Source organism: Natrix helvetica, assembly GCF_964273705.1.
Source record: "Natrix helvetica genome assembly, chromosome: 1".
In the NCBI taxonomy this organism is placed as follows: domain Eukaryota; kingdom Metazoa; phylum Chordata; class Lepidosauria; order Squamata; family Natricidae; genus Natrix; species Natrix helvetica.
The window spans coordinates 357595390-357617955 of NC_138548.1; positions in this window are offsets into that span (position 1 = coordinate 357595390).

A 22566-nucleotide genomic window follows, 5' to 3' on the forward strand; every position below is an offset into this window, starting at 1 on the left:
TTTTTGAGCGATGGGCAGAAATGCCTGTAAACCTAATTTCAGGGCTGCCCACTCACAAAACCAGCAGACAAACGCGATTAAAAGTTAAAAAACAAAACCGGAGTCCGAGCCGAATGGTAATTTTGTTGTGGGTGACTAAGAGGCCAGAGAATGGACAGAGAATCTAGCTTGTATTTATTTCTCTCATTTAATGGTCCTGGGCTTGGCTTTCCTTATACAGCCAACCAAAGGAGCCGGCAACGGTGAATAAACAGATTAAAGCAATCCATCATAAAGCAATAAAATCTGCAAAAAAACCAAAGAGGACTGGAGTTAAAAGGAGGAGGCAGGATGTACTCAGCTGGGGGGGGGGGGCGGGGGGGGGAACAGCAATTGAGAAGCAAGATCCCAATAGCTCAGAACAGAGACCGGGATGCGGGGGGGGGGGGGGGGGGAATGGCCTTCTCCCAATAGAGTCTCACCCAGAAATGTGAGATTTGTATGTCTCATCCTCCACAATTTTGCACGTAGTCCTCAACTTACAGCAGTTCATTTAGCGACCGTACAAAGTTCCAATGGCTCTAAAAAAAGTGACACGGTCATTTTTCAGACCATTGCATCATCCCTGTCGCCATTGCGATTTACATTTGGATGCTTGACCACTGACTGATTTATGACGTTTGCAGTATCCTGGGATCAGCTTTGGCAGCGTTCTGACAAGCCAAATCAATGGGGGAGTCAGATTCACTGAACAATCCGTGTGACTGACTTAACAAATGCAACGATTCACTTAACGACTACGGCAAGAAGAATCGTAAAATGGGACAAACCCACTTGACAAATAGTTTCACTTGGCGACATACACGTTGGGGTCATTTGTGGTCATAACTCGAGGACTACCTTTATTTTCCTCAGCTTTTACATCACTCCGGTCATACCTGATGTAAAAGAGCTTGTGCATCCCTATTGAGCCCCTTTCTGCTTTAGCTTAGCGGTGTAGGAGAATCGGGTTTTCCTTTCACACGAACAGATTTGGATCAAGTATAAGTGAAATATAATGAGTGTGCAAGGGCGAATTCCACACAAAAAAACCCCCCAAAAACCCCTTCCCCTCCCTTGAATCGTGAGATGGCTTAAAGTTGAAGAGGGATGCGGTGGCTCAGTGGCTAAGACGCTGAGTATGTCGATCAGAAAGGTCGGCAGTTTGGCGGTTCAAATCCCTAGTGCCGCGTAACGGAGTGAGCTCCCGATACTTGTCCCAGCTTCTGCCAACCTAGCAGTTTGAAAGCATGTAAAAATGCAAGTAGAAAAATAGGGACCACCTTTGGTGGGAAGGTAAAAGCGTTCCGTGCGCCTTTGGTGTATAGTCATGCCGGCCACATGACTACGGAGACGTCTTCGGACTTTTCGGCTTTGAAATGGAGATGAGCACCGCCCCCTAGAGTCGGGAATGACTAGCACACATGTGTGCAAGGGGAGCCTTTACCTTTAAGGTTGAAATGGGGTAGAGCCTTGCTTTGGATCATTTATTTCCATCCTCCGAGGGAGTTCACTGCATAATTAAAACAATCCGTTACAGTTTTTAAAACATGGGGAAAAAGTAGAACACAGAGACAGGCAACTGAAAAGGACATAAAAAGAAAACTTCAGCAAATTAGAGCAGTTAAGCAAATAATGGCTGGGTGTTACCCAAAAGAGGTTGAGGCTTTACAGCAGGGGTGTCCAAACTTGGGAACTTTTAAGACTTGTGGACTTCAACTCCTAGAATTCCCCAGCCAGCCATGCTGGCTGAGGAATTCTGGGAGTTGAAGTCCACAAGTCTTAAAGTTCCCAAGTTTGGACACCCCTGCATTACAGGGAATAAGACAATTAGGACCAGGATTTCCATTGCTAAGCATTGCAGCGGTTGAGTCACACCCAAATTATATTGCTTTTCTTTTGTCCTGCAAATTAAGTGACTGCAATTAAGTGACCCCCTGTGGTCGTTAAGCGAACCCGGCTTCCCCCAGTCACTTGTTTTAGGAAGCCGGCTGGGAAGGTCGGCAAAAGGCAATCATACAACCACCAGATGCTGCAAACGTTGCAAATACATATCAGTAACCAAGTGCCCTGTGATTGTCGTAAGTGTGAGGATTGTGGATGTAAGCCACTATTTTCAGTACCATTATAACTTCGAACTTGCCATGGTTGTAATTCAAGGACTACCTGTAAAGAGGGTTTTTTTGTATCTTTCCCTTTCCTATATGTATACATACATCCCTATGTCCTCTGCCACCAGGAATGATGCAGGTAGTCCTTGACTTACAGTTCATTTAGTGACCGTTCATTTAGTGACCATAATGTTTTCACACTTATGACCTTTGCAGCATCCTCAGGGTCACGTGACCAAGAGTTGGATCCTTGGCACCTGGTTCATACTTACGACGGTGGCAGTGTCCCCGGATCATGTGGACAACTTTTGCGACCTTCTGACAAGCCAAGTCAATGGGGAAGCCCAGATCTGCTGAACAACCGGGTATTAACTTAACAACTGCAATGATTCACTTAACAACTGAGGCAAGGAAAGTCATACAATAGGGCAAAACTCATTTAACAAATGTCTCACTTGGCAGTATAAAGTTTTGGCTCAGTTATGGTCGTAAGTCATTTACGGACAGAAATAAATAATGGATGGATGGATGATTGCGCTTGGGCGGACAAAATGCTGCTTAGTCTTCCCTGAGGCTTGAAAGCTAGCTCTTGGAAACCTCACAAGGTTGTTATTTGTGGGGACCATCGGAAGTGGAAACTTTTGAGTCGTACAAAAGAAAGGTAGAAGGGACACGGTGGCTCAGCAGCTAAGACGCTGAGCTTGTCGATCAGAAAAGTCGGCAGTTCGGCGGTTTGAATCCCTAACGCCAACGTAATGGAGTGAGCTCCCGTTACTTGTCCCAGCTTCTGCCAACCTAGCAGTTCGAAAGCATGTAAAAATGCAAGTAGAAAATTAGGAACCACCTTTGGTACGAAGGTGACAGCGTTCCGTGCCCCTTCGGCGTTTAGTCATGCTAGCCACATGACCACGGAGACATCTTCAGACAGCGCTGGCTCTTCGGCTTTGAAACAGATGAGCACTGCCTCCTAGAGTCAGGAACGACTAGCACATATGTGTAAGGGAAACCTTTACCTTTAAAAGAAAGATAGTGGTTGGATAATGATAACGACAACAGCAGTAGTAGATGTGGCTGTAAGACATCATAGATTCTCCCCTTCTGGCTCAATTGCTTACAATTTGTATTTGGGCACGTGGTGCATTTTGTGTGTTGTAGGGGAGCCGGGAGGAGAGAGAAAGAGAGAAAGAGAAGAATATATATCATTTCATATTCAAGGGGCATCAAATTGTTCTTAATCATGTTTTTCATTGTGCTATGATTTGCCTGTTATCTTTCCTGGTCGCTCAACTGGCAAATGGGACGCTCATATATATTTCATGGGCGCAGAATAAATGAATCAATACAGCATTTTATACCCTGGCGTCTCATCCATCAACCGACGTGTGCCGCTTGCTGCTTGTACAGCTACGGGGAAAACGTAGATAAATCAACCCCACTTCCTCTCTACACCCTGCACTGCCTTCCCCTGAGATAGACTGGGCTACAACATCCATCATCCCTGGCCAGCCTGCCCCTCTGCCATACGGCAGTTCTGCTTTTGAAAAGTGAGGATGGACGAATTTGGCTCCCCGTTTCAGGGTCTCTAACCTTGCTTGAAGAGATCGTTGGGTTTGAGTCCTCTCCTCTCTGGTTCGCTGAAGGGTTAAGTTGAGCAAGTTCTGCCTTCCTAGAAAAGCGATGGAAATTTGATTCACAACTGGGAAGGGAGGCGGGTGGGCGGGCAGGCAGGCAGGCGGGCTCCCCTTCTCCTCCCCTTCCCGCCCCGCCTCTTGCCTCCGGTGACATGAGAAACTGCCTCTCGCTTCTTGGTCCCCAGTCTGGGAGCCATCAAAGAGCTGCGGCTGCAGCAGACACAAAGGCTGCAAGGCGGGGGTGAGTTTGGGCAGGCGGAAAAAAAGGGGGGGGGGAGACTTCCCCTGCAATGGAGGAGAGGGAGCCAAGTGCTGGGGAAGGGGAGGGACGGGGAAACCAATTCTGGAGGAAAGCGGGTGCCAGGACTGTGGACAAACTTTAGCTCTCCATTTAGATGGCACAGGAACAGACCGAGGGTGCTTGGTCTCGTAAACCTATTAGTCCTCTTGTTTTGCTGCAATGGAGCGGCCCTGCAATTGGGCTGGCAATTGTGAATGTCGGACTGCAGGCTGACATTGGCGCGCCGGCTGAATTGGTGGGTGCGCTTTTTGTGGTTGCCGCACAGCTCCTTGTGCAGATTTCGCCTGTAAAGGGACTCCTAGGGCACAAGGCCTCTGTTAGCGGGTTGCGGTGTCCTTGGGACTCCAGGTTAAGGGATGAGTAAGGGTGTGGAGAAGCGAGCCTGTGGTCTGTGGTTGTCCCTCCCCCCCCCATGTCTTTTAAGATGGAGTGTGACTAAAGTGGTCTCTTCATTTACTCCAGCATGAGGAATAGGAGAGTCAGGACGGAGACCCAAAGGAGGGAGGGAGCTTAGGGGAAGGGTCCCTGGAACATTTCCCCAAATTTTGGGGTTCCAGAACTGACATGTCAAAAGTTTGCAGCAGAAAAGACAACATAGGGGCATCTAAAACAGAATTTCTCAACCCCGGGTACTTGAAGATGTGTGTGGGGGGGTACTTTAACTCCCAGAATTCCTCAGCCAGCCATGTTGGCTGGCTGAGGAATTCTGAGAGTTGAAGTCCCCTTGTGTGGCCAAGGTTGAGAAACACTGCTCTAAACCAGTGCCAAATGCCAGTTGCAGAGATTAAAAAACAACAACAGAGGGGACGTTAAATAGCCAGGTTTTGGAGGTCTACAAAGGGACACGTAGACAGTCTGTAGTTCCTGGGTGGGTAGATTCGTGTAACAAGAATTTGTAGTTTAAATCCATGTGATTTCTGATGACTTGCGTTGTTTGGCAGGGCCTTGCAAGAAAGCAAATTTTTCCTTGGTAGAATATTCCTCTTTGGGGGAAGCTCCAATGTGACCCTGCCAGCTTGTTCCAGGGATCTACACAGGGCACTCATCTGGAGTAGACCAACAGTCTGCGATACTAAGGATGCTTAATCCAAAAAGCTTATTTACTTGGATCGTCCTGCTCAAGCTATCTGATTAACGTCTTTTAAAATCCTCGTTTTAATTTAGGCCTGATTGTTGAAAGAAAATAGAATTTCAGAGCGGTTTCCCCCTTTATTTCTTAAAGTAAATCAAGTTTATTTTAAAAAACAGGTTTGGTAGCCGCATGGATAAATTAAGAATTTAAAACCCTGACCCAAAATGTAAAAGACTAGTATAGATACTGAATTTGAAGAATAATGACAGCATTTCTTGAAAAAGAATGGCCTAAGTAGGTGAGAGTTTCAACAAAATAATGTATAGATCGTCCTCAACTTATGACCACATTTGAGCCCAAACTTCCTTTTGGTTAATGAGACAGTTATTAAGTGAAGTTTGCCCCATTTTTTTACAACCTTTTTGCTACAGTTGTTAAGTCAGTAACACGATTGCTAAGTGAATCTGGTTTCCCCATTGACTTTGCTTCGCAAAGTTGATCACATGACCGTGGGATACTGCAACCATCATAAATATGAGCCCAGGGTCCATATTTTGATCACATGACCGGTTGTAAGTGTGAAAAACAATCCTACATCACTTTTTTCAGTGCCTTTGTTAATTCAAGTACCGTATTTTTGGGAATATAAGACGCACCGGAGTATAAGATGCACCAATATTTTGAAGAGGCAAATTTAAAAACAAAGTTTTTGCACTCTGCAAATCTCCCAAAAATGGCCCATTTTTTGCTAAAGTGGGTCCGTTTTTTTCCTCCCCCCAAAAAGGGCATGAATAGCCTTTAGGAGGTTTGTAGAGTGCTCCTGGGGGGGGGGGAACAAGCAAAAAAAGGCCCATTTTTTGTGAAAATGGGTCCGTTTTAGTCAAGAAAAGGGCATGAATAGCCTTTAAGAGGCTTATAGAGTGCTCCTGGGGCCTGGGGGGCAAAATTGAGCAAAAACAACTCATTTTTAACTCATTTCTGCCCTCCCCATCTCCCAGGAGCACTCTGCAAGGCTCCTAAAGGCTATGCATGGCCATTTTGGTGAAGGGGGCGGGGTTTGGGGAGGCAAAAAAAAAATGCTGTATTCAGTGTATAAGACACACGCAGATTTTCAGCCTCTTTTTTGAGGGGAAAAAGTGTGTCTTATACTCCAAAAAATCTCTAAACAAACGGTTGTAAGTTGAGCTGTAATTTGGGGATTTCCTACCTGAGATTGACTGGAAACCTTGTCCTTTGGCAATGATGTTTCCTTTTACCAATTAACCAGTGGGATGGTTTGCCTTCAGAAGCTGTGGGTGCTCCATTACTGGAGGTTTTTAAGAAGAGACTGGGCAGCCCTTTGTAGGGTAGGGAAGGCCTGTCAAACTGGAAACCCGCCGGCCGGATGTGACCCGTGTAGGCCATGCCGACTCCAGCTCCTCAGAGGCAAAAAAAATCCCGATACGTCATGATTCAACCCGCGATGTGATCGAGTTGATACCCCTGGTATAGGTCTCCTGCTTGGGTGGGGTTGGACTAGAAGACCTCCAAAGTCCCTTCCAACTCTGTTAAGAGCTGTGGTGGCGCAGTGGTTAGAGTGCAGTATTGCAGGCTACTTCAGCTGACTGCTAGCTGCAGTTCGGCAGTTCGATTCTCACCAGGCTCAAGGTTGACTCAGCCTTCCTTCCTTCCGAGGTGGGTAAAATGAGGACCCAGGTTGTTGGGGGCAACAGGCTGACTCTGTAAACCGCTTAGAGATGGGCTGTAAAAGCACTATGAAGCGGTATATAAGTCAAAGTGCTAAATTATTCTATGTTCTCATGTGGAGATTAAAATAAACTACATTCATAGTGACCTGCACATCCCTAATCCAAAGTAGCCTAAATACAAGCACTTTCAACAATTATGGTCGTACGTCGAGGGCTACCTGTACTTGGTTGATTCTCCCCCCTCCCCAAACCTTAGCAGAGTTGAATGTGGTTAATTATTGGATGGGAGACCACCAGGAAAAAATAAGCGGGACAAATTACATCTCAGAAGAAGGCGACCATAGGCCACTTCTAGGTTGCTTCTACGATAGAAGTCAAACTCAGTTTGAGGAATCTTAACCCAAAACTTCCAGTGTTGGGGCATTCACAACTTCTGGACTTCACAACTCCAGAAGTTGTGAATGCCCCAACACTGGAAGTCTTTAAGAAGATGTTGGATAGCCATTTGTCTGAAACGGTGTAGGGTTTCCTTCCTAGGCAGGGGTTGGACTAGAAGACCTCCAAGGTCCCTTCCAACTCTGCTATTGTATTGTATTGTAAGTTAAAGACAATCTTAGCAGATGGGACAGTATTTTCTGGTAATTTGGTTGACTGCTATACAGGCCAGTTGTCTTCATGTGTCTATACAAGTTCTCATTCACCCAAGTCACGCTTTTATTTCAAAGGATGCCCCAGCAATTTGAACCGAAGAAGCTTCTTGGCTGAGAAGGGAGACGTCTTAAAGAAAAGTCCAGTTGCCTTTAAAATTCAGGTAGTCCTTGACTTATAACAGATTATTTAGTGACTGTTCAAAGTTACAACGGCAATAAAAAAATAGTGACATGACCATTTTCCATAGTTACAACCTTTGTAGCATCCCCACGATCATGTGGTCGAAATTCAGATGCTTGGCAACTGCTTCATATTTATGACCTTTGCTGTGCCCCAAGGTCACGTGATACTCTTTGGCAACTTCCTGACGAGCAAAATCAATGGGGAGACGAGATTCCACTGAATCGGGTTACTCACTTATCAACTGCAGTGATTCACTTAAACAACTGTGTCATGAAAAGTCGTAAAACGGGGTGCAACTCCCTTAACAAAGCTCTCACTTAACAGACCAGAAATTTTGGGCTGAATTGTGATCGTAAGTCAAGGACTACCTGTAAAAGCACTTTAGGGTCAGTTGTCCTCATTTCGCCATCAGCTCAGCCTTGCCTGCCATTCCTGAATCTCTGCAAACCTAGATAACATCTGTCTTCCCCAGAGGTGTTGCAACCGCAGTCCCTGAATTGGGAAATTTGGGAAATTTGGATGTTGCCGTCTCATGTGTCTGGAGTAGTGAGGCCTAATAAAAGCCCAGTCGAGACCCCCTAGGACTCTTTTTTGCGTGCTTAATTTACCGCATTTTTCGGAGTATAAGACGCACCGGAGTATAAGATGCATCAAGGTTTTGGAGAGGCAAATAAAAAAAAAAGTTTTTGCACTCTGCAGACCTCCCCAAAACACCCTGTTTTTTGCGAAAATGGGCCCGTTCCCCCCCCCCCAAAAAAGGACATGAATAGGCTTTAGGAGGCTTGTAGAGTGCTCCTGGGGGGGTGCCCCCCTAAAATGAGCAAAAAACTGTGTTTTTAATGAAAACGGGTCCGTTTTTTGTCAATAAAGGGTCTGCATAGCCTTTAGGAACCTTGCAGAGTGCTCCTGGGGGCTGGGGGGGCAAAATTGAGCAACAAATGGCCTGTTTTTTGCTCATTTCTGCCCTCCCCATCTCCCAGAAGCACTCTGCAAGGCTCCTAAAGGCTATGCACGGCCATTTTGGTGAAGTGGGTGGGGTTTCGGGAGGCAAAAATTGCTGTATTCAGTGTATAAGACACACCCAGATTTTCAGCCTCTTTTTTGATGGAAAAAGGTGCGTCTTATACTCTGAAAAATACAGTAGTTTACACTGTCCTTGCAGTCTGCTTTGGGGTGGAGTCTGGTTTTGGTACGTAAGTAACTTGATTTTTCATTTTGAATGCAGGAGCATTCAGAAATCCAAATGGAGGAACAGGAAGCTGCCGGAGCCGAATCACAGGAGGGTTTGGAAGGCAAAGCCCAAGACCTTCATGTGGTTCAGATTGGGACCGCCGGGGAGTTGCTGGAGGGGGCTGTGCCCCCCCAGCAGTTTAAGCAGGAGCCGGAGGACCAATGCTGGGAGAACCAATTACAAGACTTCCTGAAGACCATGCAGCCTTCCCGTTCAGGGTGGAGGAACCCCCGGTCCCCTCATTATATGCTAGGGGAAGACCCCAAGTATTGTCCAACCTCCTTCAAGAGAGGAGACGAAGACAACAACCAGTGGCCCAAAGTAGAGTGCGTATCTGAAAGCGCATTGGGTGACAGTAAGCCTTACGGGACTAGCCACGCTTCTCCCGTGAAGGTGAAGGAAGAGGTCCTGGACGAGGATGCCATCCACGTGGAGGTGCGGAGGCAACGTTTCCGTCTTTTCTGCTATGAGGAAGCCGAAGGGCCGCGGGAGGTTTGTAACCAGCTCTGGGAGCTCTGCCATCAGTGGCTCAGGCCAGAGACTCACACAAAGGAGCAGATCCTGGAGTTGCTTATCCTGGAGCAGTTCCTGACTGTCCTGCCCCCAGAGATGCAAAGCTGGATACGGGAACAGGGGCCGGAGACCTGCACACGGGCCGTCGCCCTGGCCGAACGTTTCTTGCAAGACTCCGAAGAGCCGGAGCAGAAGGTGAGCAGGGTGATGGCGTTGGGAGTTGGCAGCTGTGATCCTTTAAGAAGTGTGCCCTGCTTAATTTCAGGTAGTCCTCGACTTACAACCATTATAACAAAAGAGCCAAGGTGGCGCAGTGGTTAGAGTGCAGCACTGCAGGCTACTTCAGCTGACTGCTAGCTGCAGTTCAATTCTCACCAGGCTCAAGGTTGACTCAGCCTTCCATCCTTCCGAGGTGGGTAAAATGAGGACCCAGATTGTTGGAGGGGCAATCGGCTGACTCTGTAAACCGCTTAGAGAGGGCTGTAAAGCACTATGAAGCGGTATATAAGTCTTAAGTGCTATTGCGATTTGTTTACTGATCATTCAAAGCTACAATAGTGCTGAAAAAAATGACTTACGGCTGTTTTTCACCCTTACTACCATTACAGCATCCCCATGGCCATGTCCACATTCAGGTGCTTGGGGAAATGGTTCTTATTTATGACGGTTGCAGTGTCCCGAGGTCATGTGATTTTTATCTTCTGACACGTTAATGTCAGAAGTTAATAGGGAAGCCAGATCCACTTAACAACCATGTTTCTAATTTAATGATTTCCAATGTAATGATTTACAACAACAGTGGCAAGAAAATGTCATAAAATCGGGCAAAACTCACTTAACAGATTTCTCACTTCACGACATAAACGTTGGGCTCAACTGTGGTGTAAATTGAGGACTACCAGTAACTTGTTGTTCTGCTTGAAACACCTGCTGAGTGATACAGAAAATCTGGAGGCATAAACACTTCGCTGTTGCGACAGCACAGATTAGGCTGAACTGTAGCCCACACCGTTCACTCGTTCGATTTTAAAACATACAGAGCCTCCATAGCCAAGAATAGCCGTTTATCTTTTAATGACCAGATGATTAAGATTGTCAACAATTTTGATTAGGAGGCACACAGGCAAACAGACCATTCCGTTTCTCCAATGCGAACTATATTCAAAGGAATTTTTTGTGTGTGTTTTTGTTTTTTTGCATTTAGGTGTCAGGAACTTTAGAACAGGGGTTTAGCTCCCCCAAATCGGACCATTCTTCATCTCACATCCTGAAGGTGCAGCTCCCTTTGGAAAAGAAGCAGGAGGATGATTGGGAGGCCACTTTGTCAGGCAAGTCGGCTTGAACCCTTCGTTTTGTTGTTGTTGGTGTTAGGGTTAGGGTTCTGCTGTGGTTTCTTTCTGGTCGTAGTTGACTTTAGGGCAGGGGTCAGCAACCTTAAAACACTCAAAAGAGCCACAAAGGTCCTAACCGGAAGCTCCCTGTTCAATTCTGGAGCCAACTGGAAGTCCAGTTCCTCCACCATAGAGTTTCCTCCTAGCATGGCATCCTTTTACCTCTGCTGACCAGGTCCAGTTCTCCCACCATAGAGTCTCCTCCTAGCATGGCATCCGTTTACCTCTGCTGACCAGAAGTCCAGTTCTCCCACCATAGAGTCTCCTCCTAGCATGGCATCCGTTTACCTCTGCTGACCAGAAGTCCAGTTCTCCCACCATAGAGTCTCCTCCTATCATGGCATCCTTTCACTTCTGCTGACCAGAAGTCCAGTTCCCCCACCATTGTCTCCTCCTAGCATGGCGTCCTTTTACCTCTGCTGACCAGAAGTCCAGTTCCCCCACCATTGTCTCCTCCTAGCATGGCGTCCTTTTACCTCTGCTGACCAGAAGTCCAGTTCTCCCACCATAGAGTCTCCTCCTAGCATGGCGTCCTTTTACCTCTGTTGACCAGAAATCTGCTTCCCCCATGATAGAGTCTCCTCCTAGTGTGGCATCTTTTTTCCTCTACCTGTCCTAACCAAAACCCCTATCAATTGTGGAGCTGACTGGCAACAGGGAGCCACAGCAGAGGGATGAAAAAAACCACATGTGACTCCAGAGCCGTGGGTTGCTGACCCCTGCTTTAGGGGATGATGTTCATCTCCATTTCTTTAAGCTATTAAGCCAGACATTTCCACGATCATGTAGCCAGCTTGACAACATGCTGCAGCACGAAGTGCACAGCATATACTGAAATGGTACCTATTTATCTACTCACATTTACATGCTGTTGAACTGCTATCGTCTTTCCCCCCAAATAAGACCTAACCGGAAAATAAGCCCTAGCATATTTTTCTGAATGCTCATAATATAAGTCCTACCCCAAAAAATAAGCCCCAGTTAAGATCATCATCATTTAGTATGTCCGTTGCAACACATGACCGATGTATTGAATTATTAAATGGTAATATGTCAGCTTTGGAAGCCATATTGGGAGTTTTGAGAAAATGCCTGTCTCGGAGTTTCATTGGAGTTGGGGTTTTCAGGAACGCTGACATAATATTAATATACAATTAAATATAAACAAATAATATTATTGACATTAATACTTAAAATAAATGAAAATATAAATTATAATTACGTATTGGTAAATACCCAAACGGGCACCTTTGGATGAGAGATAAATGCCTATCTAAACACATGAACTTATTGCCAAATGGCCAATCAGAGTATAGACACAACACACAAATAACGTCCGCGCTTGATAATAAACAGACATGTTTCATAATTCAATATGTCACGTGTTACAATGGATGTACTTAACGCACTCGTATGAAACATAGAAATGTTTTCTGAATTTTGGTACCTGCAATTATTTTTGTCGCTTTTGTGTGGACCATCCTTCTTTAACTGTCATCGCTTTTGTTGCCACTCCTGTCTCGTAAATCTTCAATTAACGCTTGATTTAACAGTAGATTTAAAGGGAATAATATTTTGACCCCCAGACAAGATGAGTGCAAAAAGAAAGAGCTATTCCGTCGAGTTCAAGAAAGGCATCGTGGAGGACTCTCAGAGCAAGAATCTGACGGCTTTCTGCAAGGAGAAGATGTTGGATCTCCGAATGGTCCGAAAATGGCGAGCAGAGTACGAGAACCTCAGCCAACAGGTGGACGAGGGAAATGCTAAGAAGCGCAAGTGTGGATCAGGTCGGCCACCATTATTTCCTGAACTGGAAGACATCATCTGCGAATGGATCGCTGACCGGAGAGCAAAGGGTTTAGTTGTGCGCAGGGCTGATATTCAAGCATTTGCCCTTGCAATGACAGCGCAGTTAGGAATACCCCCAGAAGAATTCAAAGCCTCGAAACACTGGCTGGATGGCTTCCTCCAGCGAAATGAACTGTCTCTAAGATCGACAACACTGCTCAAGCTGGAAGATGCTGAGCTGATTAAACGTGCCCTTGCATTCAAGTCCTTTGTCGATGGCATAGACTTTTCTAAATACCAACCCTCCAACATGATTGCCATGGATGAAACTGCCGTCTTTATGGGCCAAGGATCTCCAACGACCATTGATCAGAGGGGCGCCTCGTCAATCTACATGCCCTCCACCTGTTACGAAAGCGCACGCGTCACCTGTATTTTGGCAATTCGTCTGGATGGAAAGAAAGCCCCACCTCTCATCATCACCAAGGGCAAGAAAGAGACGATTGAACATGTTTCGGGCGTTTATGTTCTTGAAACTGAAAAAGCCTGGTGCACACAAGCAGTTGTAAGGAAGTGGGTCGATTTAATGCTGCCTCTTGTTTTGCGAGGTGGCCAAAGAGCTCTGCTAGTCTGGGATTCAGCCAGCACTCACCGCACTAAGGATATGAAGAACTTCCTGGCAGAGAGAAGAATAGATCAAATCATGATTCCTGCAGGAATGACTGCCTATCTCCAAACTCTTGACATTGCAATAAACAAGCCATTCAAGGACCATTTGCACATGGAAATCAATGACTACATTGAAAATAGAATGGGGAGGAATCAGTGGGGACACTTTGTGAAGCCTAGCCTGCAAGAGATTGTCACTTGGGTGAGGAATTCATGGGATAAAATCACTGACAGCTGTGTTGCCAATGCACTACGAGCAGGCTACCTGGACAAGAAGTGCTCGTTTAAGGAGAGCTCTATTGCTGGACATGAGAGATTGGGGCCAATGGTTCTACAGGAAATGAAGACGCAAGAAATTCAGGCTGGAATTTGGGGTTTGGAGTGTTATGACGATGTTCCTGAAGAAGATGACATGACTGTATTTGAATAAATGTAGATTTTTGTACATAAACAAATGTAGATTTTTTTGCATGAATAAATGAATAAATGTAGATTGTTGTACATGAAAAAAAGAACAAGACATCACCTGAAAATAAGCCCTAAGGCGTCTTTTGGAGCAAAAATTAATATAAGACCCGATCTTATTTTCGGGGAAATACGGTAGGTTGACAGGAACTGAGGCAAGTGATGGGAGCTTACTCTGCCCCATGGTGGTAGGACTCAAACTGCCAGAGAGTAGACCTTTCCTGGCTTTTAGTGCAGTAGATTAAGATAATAACATTATAGCCTCAACTTTTTACTTTTACGTAATTATATATCCTAGCCATTTCTATAATAACAAACATATCTAATCAGCAAAACCCAAAGTCAAAATTTCATTTTCTACCACCTCAAGTACAAAGTCCAGTAGAGGTTTCCAAATAGAAACAGTTAGCTATATTTTTTTTAACTTAGTTAACTTAGCCATCTCTTCTAATACCATCCATTTTTCCAGCCAGTCATCCATTGTGGAATTAAAATATATTTCCATTTTTGCACATAGAGCATTATTTGCTGCTGTCAACATACATAACAAAAGTTCCTATTTTTCCCCCAGGATCTTTGTCCATTAAATCTATAAGAAAAATATCTGGTTTAATCTTTATATTCACTTTAAGAAACTTCTTTATTAAGATGTGAATCCTACTCCAATTTTTTTTTTTGCTTTGTCACAAATCCACCAGAGATAGTAAAAGGTTCCTCCTTGACCTTAACAGATTCCATGAACTTCTTGTACTACTGAAGGCCAAAGAGGGAGCAAAGCTTTTTTGCTTTCCAGATTTGGTGAAGATTGAGAGACCTATCCTAACTTTTATATGTTTTTGTCACCACAGGGAACGAGCAAGTGCAAGAAGAGGAAGAAGAGGAGGAATTCCAGCCCAAGGATCCTGAACCAACAGTTAGTGGTGGGTTATCCCTGGAAAGAGCAACAGGGAAGGGTTTCCAAAGCTCCGAGTCGGACGAGAACTCCGAAGGTCCCTCTGAAAACCATCCTGGAAGGGTGACCAAACGCTTTGAGGAGAGCAGCAGGGGTGCACGCGAAACCTCCTTTCAGGAAGGGATTTCCCGGCACGTCAACTCAGGGGAAAGTTCCTGCAAAAGTTTTGGCCCTCAGGAAATTCAGCCGATGGAGAAACCCCATAAGTGCTCGTTCTGCGGGGCCAGTTTCTACGAGAGAACTCACCTCATCATTCATGAGAGGATCCACACCGGAGAGAAGCCCTACAAGTGTTCGGTCTGCGAGACGTGGTTCTCTCATCCCTCTGAGCTGATGCGGCACGAGGAGACCCACATGCCCGAGAAGCCGCACAAATGCGCTGTCTGCGGCAAAAGCTTCAACCAGAAAGCCTCCCTCATCACCCACGAGAGGACGCACACAGGGGAGAAGCCCTACGAGTGCTCCGAGTGCGGGAAGAGCTTCAGCACCAGCTCCCAGCTCATCACCCATAAGAGGGTCCATACGGGGGAGAAGCCCTACAGTTGTTCCTACTGCGGGAAGAACTTCAACCAGAAGGCCTCCCTGATCACGCACAAGCGGACGCACACGGGCGAGAAGCCCTACGAGTGCACCCTCTGCGGGAAGAGCTTCAGCGCCTGCTCCCAGATCATCAACCACATCCGGGTCCACACGGGAGAGAAGCCCTACGAGTGCCTGGAGTGCGGGAAGCGTTTTGGCAGCAGCTCCCACCTGACGGATCACAAGCGGACGCACACGGGCGAGAAGCCATACAAGTGCCCCGACTGCGGGAAGAACTTCAGCCGGAGTTCCAATCTTACGGCTCACAGCCGGATCCACACAGGAGAGAAGCCATATATATGCTCAGGTTGCGGCAAGAGTTTCAGGCAAAAGGCCTCCCTCATCACACACAAGAGGACTCACACGGGGGAGAAGCCCTTCGAATGCGCCGAGTGCGGGAAAAGTTTCATTTCCAGTTCTCGTCTCGTCAGCCATAAACGGGTCCACACGGGGGAGAAACCCTACGAATGCTTAGAGTGCGGGAAATGCTTTATCTCCAGCTCCCACCTTCTAAGCCATAAAAGGGTCCATACGGGAGAGGAACCTTTGAAATGCTCGTAGAGCACAAAGCATTGCCGATATGCCCTCCCTCCCCCCGGGCTGGCATCCATGTGACTCTGGCGGGGAATCCTATATCTCCGGGACGGCGTAGCATCTGTAGCTCTGAAGGCCGTTCCATTTCCTCGATGTACCATTGAAAAGTTTTGTTTATTAGTTTTAAAGAACTTTTTTTTTAATAAGCCCAGGGATGCTCCTGCAAGATCTACTTTCTGGTTTTCTCAGTAAGGCCAGCTGACATGCACTCTGGCCAATAAGTATCTCTGTGCACATCAGCATGTAGAAGATGCAGGCTTGGCTTGCGTGAACAGTGCTCTCCACTTCCTGAAAGAGACAGAAGGGATCGTGCATGGATGTAAACACCAAGTACAAAGGATACTTTCCAAGCTGGTGAGACCAAAGGATTGACTCAAAAAAAAAAAAAGCCTGCCTCACGGTGTCCCACATGACAGCTCTGCCAGCCTCAGCAGCTCGTAGTGTGAACCAGCCTTGCTATAAGATAGAGCGGTGTTGGGCACCTTTGGCCCTTTTTATGACCATAGAGTTCAACTCCCAGAATTCTGAGGCAGCCATACTGGCTCAGGAATTCTGGGAGTTGAAGTCCACAGATCATAAAGAAGCGATAGCTGCCCATCCTTGGCAGAGAATAGCTGAGGGGAAATTTGATCATTAGAAAATGAAGATATTTTTCCCCAGAGCCTGCGTCTTTTTTCCTGCCTGCCATCAAGAGAGCTTTCCCCTGTTTTCCCTATCAGAGAGAACTCTAAAAGGTCCTTGAGCAGTCACTGCTCTGAATATTGTAAAAGATGTAGGAAATACTTAACCTGTGTATATTTTACACCCCTGAGCAAAGCCTTCTCCGGTGGATTCCCCCTTTCTGCCACAAAACTTTTAAAATGTAAAATGTCATTCATTGTAAATTACAATTGTAAAAATGTGGCCCGAACAGATGCAGAACCTCAAGGATGGGTTCACATAACACTCCAAACCAATGTTTCTCAAAGTTGGCAACTTTAATATGTGTGGACCTCAACTCCCAGAATTACAATACAATACAATACAATAGCAGAGTTGGAAGGGACCTTGGAGGTCTTCTAGTCCAACCCCTTGCTTAGGCAGGAAACCCTATACCCTTTCAGATAAATGGCTATCCAACATCTTCTTAAAGACTTCCAGTGTTGGGACATTCACAACTTCTGGAGGCAACTTCTGTTCCACTGATTAATTGTTCTAACTGTCAGGAAATTTCTCCTCAGTTCTAAGTTGCTTCTCTCCTTGATTAGTTTCCACCCATTGCTTCTTGTTCTACCCACAGGTGCCTTGGAGAATAGTTTGACTCCCTCTTCTTTGTGGCAACCCCTGAGGTATTGGAACGCTGCTATCATGTCTCCCCTAGTCCTTCTTTCTGTTAAGATAAACATACCCAGGTCCTGCAACCGTTCCTCATATGTTTTAGTCTCCAGTCCCCTAATCATCTTTGTTGCTCTTCTCTGCACTCTTTCTAGAGTCTCCACATCTTTTTTACATCATGGTGACCAGAACTGAATGCAGTATTCCAAGTGTGGCCTTACCAAGGCATTATAGAGTGGTATTAATTCTCAGCAATGGCGATGCTGACTGGAGGATTCTGGGAATTGAAGTCCACACAACTTACAAGTGGCCACATTTGAGAAACTAAAGTTAGCGAAAGCCTAACTTCAGGATGAAGCACATTTGCTCAATCTTATTCACCTAACACACTAAACAAGTAACTCTAGCTTAATGAGATGGCCCAGTTCACTCAAAACAAAGAGACTTACAAGCATAATGGAGCCTGCCCATCGTTGTTGTAAATCATGAAAACTGTAAAACAATTTTATGGCCTTTTTTTGCATAAAGTAACCACTATGATAATTAAGAAAACACTGGGGACTTTAAACAAACCAATGTTTACTATGGGCATGGTTTTCGGCAAAACTGTGGTAAAATGCTGTCACAATACAATACAATAGTAGAGTTGGAAGGGACCTTAGAGGTCTTCTAGTCCAACCCCCTGCCTAGGCAGGAAACCCTATACCGTTTCAGACAAATAGCTATCCAACATCTTCTTAAAGACTCCCAGTGTTGGGGCATTCACAACTTCTGGAGGGTCACATGACACTACAAATGGCTGTAAATGCAGCCTTGTTGCCAAGCACTCAAAGTTTGGTCAGGTGACTTCTGGAGGGGGCGGCCATCAAAACTTTGAATTTGGGTCAAAGGTTGCAAGACAGGCCCATCTAAACTTGGAATGGTCACTAAGCAACTGGCTGTATGTTGAGGACTTCTTGTAGACCCTTTGTAGTCTAATCTATGTTATGCAAACAGAGCCCAAATCAGGAATACTCCTAGGATACTTGGGCTCTTGTAATTGGCTGCTCTTGTATCCCTTATGCAGGACTGGGCAACTATGGCCCCTTTGTGACCTGTGAACTTCTGGCTGGCTCAGGAAGTCTGGGAGTTGAAGTCCACAGATCATAAAGGAGCCCACCCCTGCCCTTACAGCATTGCAGTTCTGTAACGTTTGGGGATTATATGGACTGAGATGCCATCAAGCTGAGTTTGATGGATGATGGGAAGCAGAACGCAGGAGTAGATGGCCTTGAACTTGCAAAGCCCCTCTTCTTAATTTCTATCCTCTCTCCATATATATGGTATGTGGGGCAGTGCTGTATACAAAATGGGAATCAGGGGAGACATACTTACCAAAAAGTTTGTGCAAGAGAGAATTTTAGGAGTATGTTGTGTTTTGGGGAAAGAAAAAAAAAACCATTCTCACACAGCGTGGGCTGCAGACTTGAGCAATGTTCTCATTGCAAAACACGGGGGAAGAGATACGAGGCGGTGGTATCTGGTCTCTAGTAAACCATTTCACCCTTATTTAAAGCTTCTTGCATCCAGCAAGCATGTAGTTTGCATGTCTGAACTGCTCCAGGGGGTGTTCTGTTTATGTTCTGGAGAATAGGGGGTGTCCCGTTCCCCGCCCCCTCACCCCATGCATGTGGGAAAATAGGGAAGAGGTCTGGATCCATTGGAAAGAAAGGAACCTATAGACAAATAGGAAGGAAGAAGCTGGGGTGCGTTTATGTCAGTTTTGACCCAAAATTATGTGCAACCAGTGATAGGCTTGTGAGCCCAAGTTCAGTCCGAATACTCTGCATTTGAAAAACCCTTCAAACTAAGTCAGCCTGAGTTGAGCCTCATTCATTAGGGAGTATATTTTAGTCTCAGCCGGCAGTTTCACACCCGAGACGTTTCTAAGTGAGAAGGTTCTGCAAAAATTCTCCGAATTTGCTTGGGACTCTTGAAATTACTAGTTGGGTGGCTATAATAAATTTGAGTAAATAACAATAGACGACTGTGTAGGCATGCTGTCCCTTTGTAATCATAGGATGTCCTTTCGCCAATGTTTGTCCTCCTGAAGAGGAAAAATGGAGATCTCACACACACAGGTCGGAATCCCATCCCATCTGATTTGGGGGTTTTGTTTCATGAGGCAGGAAAGATTTGAACACAGGTCTTGCCAGTCCAGGAGAAGTTACACAAGAGCTATGCCAACCGGTTGCCCTCAAAAAAGTTGGGCAGAAGCTCCCACTCTCCCCAGCCAGGCTGGCTTCCTCCATCGCTGGGCGTTTTATAATCTGATGCCGATGAAGTGGCCCAGGTTGAAGAACACGAGCGGCGAGCCCACCTGCATCCCAGAATTCAAATTGTTTTAATGTGCATCTTAGCTAGAAGAAAAGACCTTTCTTCGATGAAAACAACAACATTATTCAATTATAGTCCTGATTAAACCGCTGTGTCTCCGAATCTGCAAGTCCAGATTAGCCAGTGCTTCCTTCTGAGATGCTTGTGACTGCATCGCCCATTTTTCCAGCTCTCTCTAGCTTTCTCTTTAGATGAAGCATCACCTTTCGCGCCCGCCTGTAGCCCCTCGACCTGTATGCATGCCTGCTTTATTCGCACAGAGAGGCACGGAGAGAGAGGGGCGAGCACCGCTTTCTTCCCATGAACGTTTGTGATTCTGTAGTTGTAAACGCATTAAAAAATATCTTTAATTTATCCACGGGCGTTTCTTGTCGGTTATATCTTTCTTTCTCTTTTGGTGTGGACTCTTATTTCATTACCTCAGGGCAGGGACGTGCGGTCAGGGGAGGCAGAGCCTCACCGCTCTCATCATGAAAAGAAGGAAAAAGGGAAAAGGCACACGTGGTCCGATTCCCTGCCTTCCTGAGTCAACATGAAGGGGACCGTGGCTCGCGCTCCGTGGTCCCGGGGCTCACGCTCTGCGGTCCCCTTCATGTTGACTCAGGAAGGCGGGGTAATGGGACCACATGTGCAGGAGGCTGAGGCTGCCTCAGCCTCCTGCACACATGGTCCCATTCCCTGCCTTCCTGATGATGTCACCAGCCTCGCCAGCCATAAACCTCACCGCACGTCACTGCCTCAGGGGTAGGAGAGACAGCCGGCTCTGCTCTGTTGACTAATAAAACTGGACTATTTTATGCTACCCTTATTTATGGGGAGATGGTGATTTCTTGGCAAACTCAGCTCCCGGGGGGGAGGGGAGCCTGGGGCTTCTCAGCTATCATGGTTTGAATGCACCCTTTAGAACAGGGGTGTCAAACTCAATTTCATTGAGGGCCCCATCAGGGCTGTGTTTGACCTTGTGGGGGGTATTGGGGGGGCGTGGCCAGCTCAAAATCACTCGGGTCAAGGGCACCTGTGGAGGCCAACTGCTAAAGCAGGACTTCCCTCAGACCCTCCCTCCCTCTCATAATCTTCCTTCTTTCCTTCCTTCCTTCCTCTCTTCCTATCTTTCCTTCTCTGTCTTTCCTCTTTCCTTTTCTCCTTTCCTATCCCTTGGATACTCAAATGCAAAAGGGGAAATTTCTCCTTTTGTTTTGTTTTTAGTTTGTTTTACTAGCCCTCGGCCAGTAAAAACAGAGCCCGGAACGCAGCCCTCCCGAGCTCCATTTTTGCTGGCAGAGGCCCCGCAGGCTGTTCCTTCGCTGTTTCCAGGTTGGCCCCACGAACCGTACGTAAGCACCCTGCGGGCCGGATCTGACCCGTGGCCCTTGAGTTTTACACCCCTGCTTTAGAAAGTTCCCTTGGGTTGCAGTTAGTGGTGGGTTCCGAGCAGTATATCCCGGTATGGTCGTACCAGTGGCCACTGGGAGCAGCGGCCACTGTACCGGAACGGTGGTTCATTGGGCCCACCCGCCCGCATTCCTTACCCCTTTTTGAGGGAAACGGGCCAATTGCACACATGCGTACAGCATACAGCGCCTGCTGAGCAGCTGGGGGATCACAAGGCAGTGAGATGCGCATACATGCGCAGTGCGCTTGCCCGAGATGGATGCCCAGCCCCGTCGCAGCGTACCAGTTGTGACGGGATGCGGAAACCACCACTGGTTGCAGTGGAAACTTTCATTTAATCCAATGGAAAGACGGAAGCATTACTGTATGCCACCCTGGCTCCCTCTGTGGGAGAGATAAGTAGCCATGTTAATCTGATTAATAAGAATTCAGGAAGCAGCTGAGAAGGGAAGACTTAATCTTTTTTTTAAAAAAAAATATTATTTTTAAGACAAACAAAAGCAAAACAACACATACAAAAAAACTTTCCTCAATTTTGTCAAGCATGTTGTTTGGTTACAGGCTTTTGTGCATCAGTTTTTACAATTAGAAATAATGCAATACAATAGCAGAGTTGGAAGGGACCTTGGAGGTCTTCTAGTCCAACCCCCTGCCTAGGCAGGAAACCCTATACCGTTTCAGACAAATGGCTCTCCAACATCTTCTTAAAGATTTCCAGTGTTGGGGCATTCACAACTTCTGGAGGCAACTTCTGTTCCACTGATTAATTGTTCTCACTGTCAGGAAATTTCTCCTCAGTTCTAAGTTGCTTCTCTCCTTGATTAGTTTCCACCCATTGCTTCTTGTTCTACCCTCAGATCACTGGTTGTCCATCAAACATAACTAAATACATCGCTATCATTGAGCATCCAGTGTTCAGGTTACCATTACTATTCCTTCATTTCAAACAAACCTTATTTCCTTACATCCTTAATTATCTATTAAGCAACAATAAATCTTTATAAAATTATAAAGTCATCTATCTATTGGCCTTACAAAAAATAAGGAAATAATAAAAATTGCCATCGTATTACATCATTACTTTCAATTAACCACAATGTCACCAATCATCCATAGAGTATACAATACTTGTAGTGTAACATATTCAACTCCAGTAATAATTTTCCATTGTTAATCCAATTCAGCTCTGACTGGGTGGTGGGGATGAACACCCTCAAATGCTGCGGAGGTGTGAACGGATTTCCAGAAAAAATGGTAGATTACAGAACTCTTTCAGCAGTTCCAAAAAGGCTCCACAGCCATTTGAACTACTTGGGTGATCTCAAGGACACAGACAAACCTCCAAGTGGCTTTAACTACTTGTTCTGACCGAAGGCTTTCCAAGAGCATGAAGCAAACTCCTTGTCCCAACAAAAAACCCTTTTATTAATTTACTGTGAATTCTGCTCATTCACATCCAGGAAAGTCTTTGAAGGGAGGATTTACAGTCACAGACCTTATCTGGATTTGAGAGCTGCCAGGCCGATATCTGCAAAACTTGGCAAGGAGTCTTGGAGAGTCACAAACCAATTAAGCGAACTAATTGCCTCCTGCAAACTCCCCTCCCCTTTCGCTCCTCTTTTATTTCCTCTGGGAGGGGCCATTCAT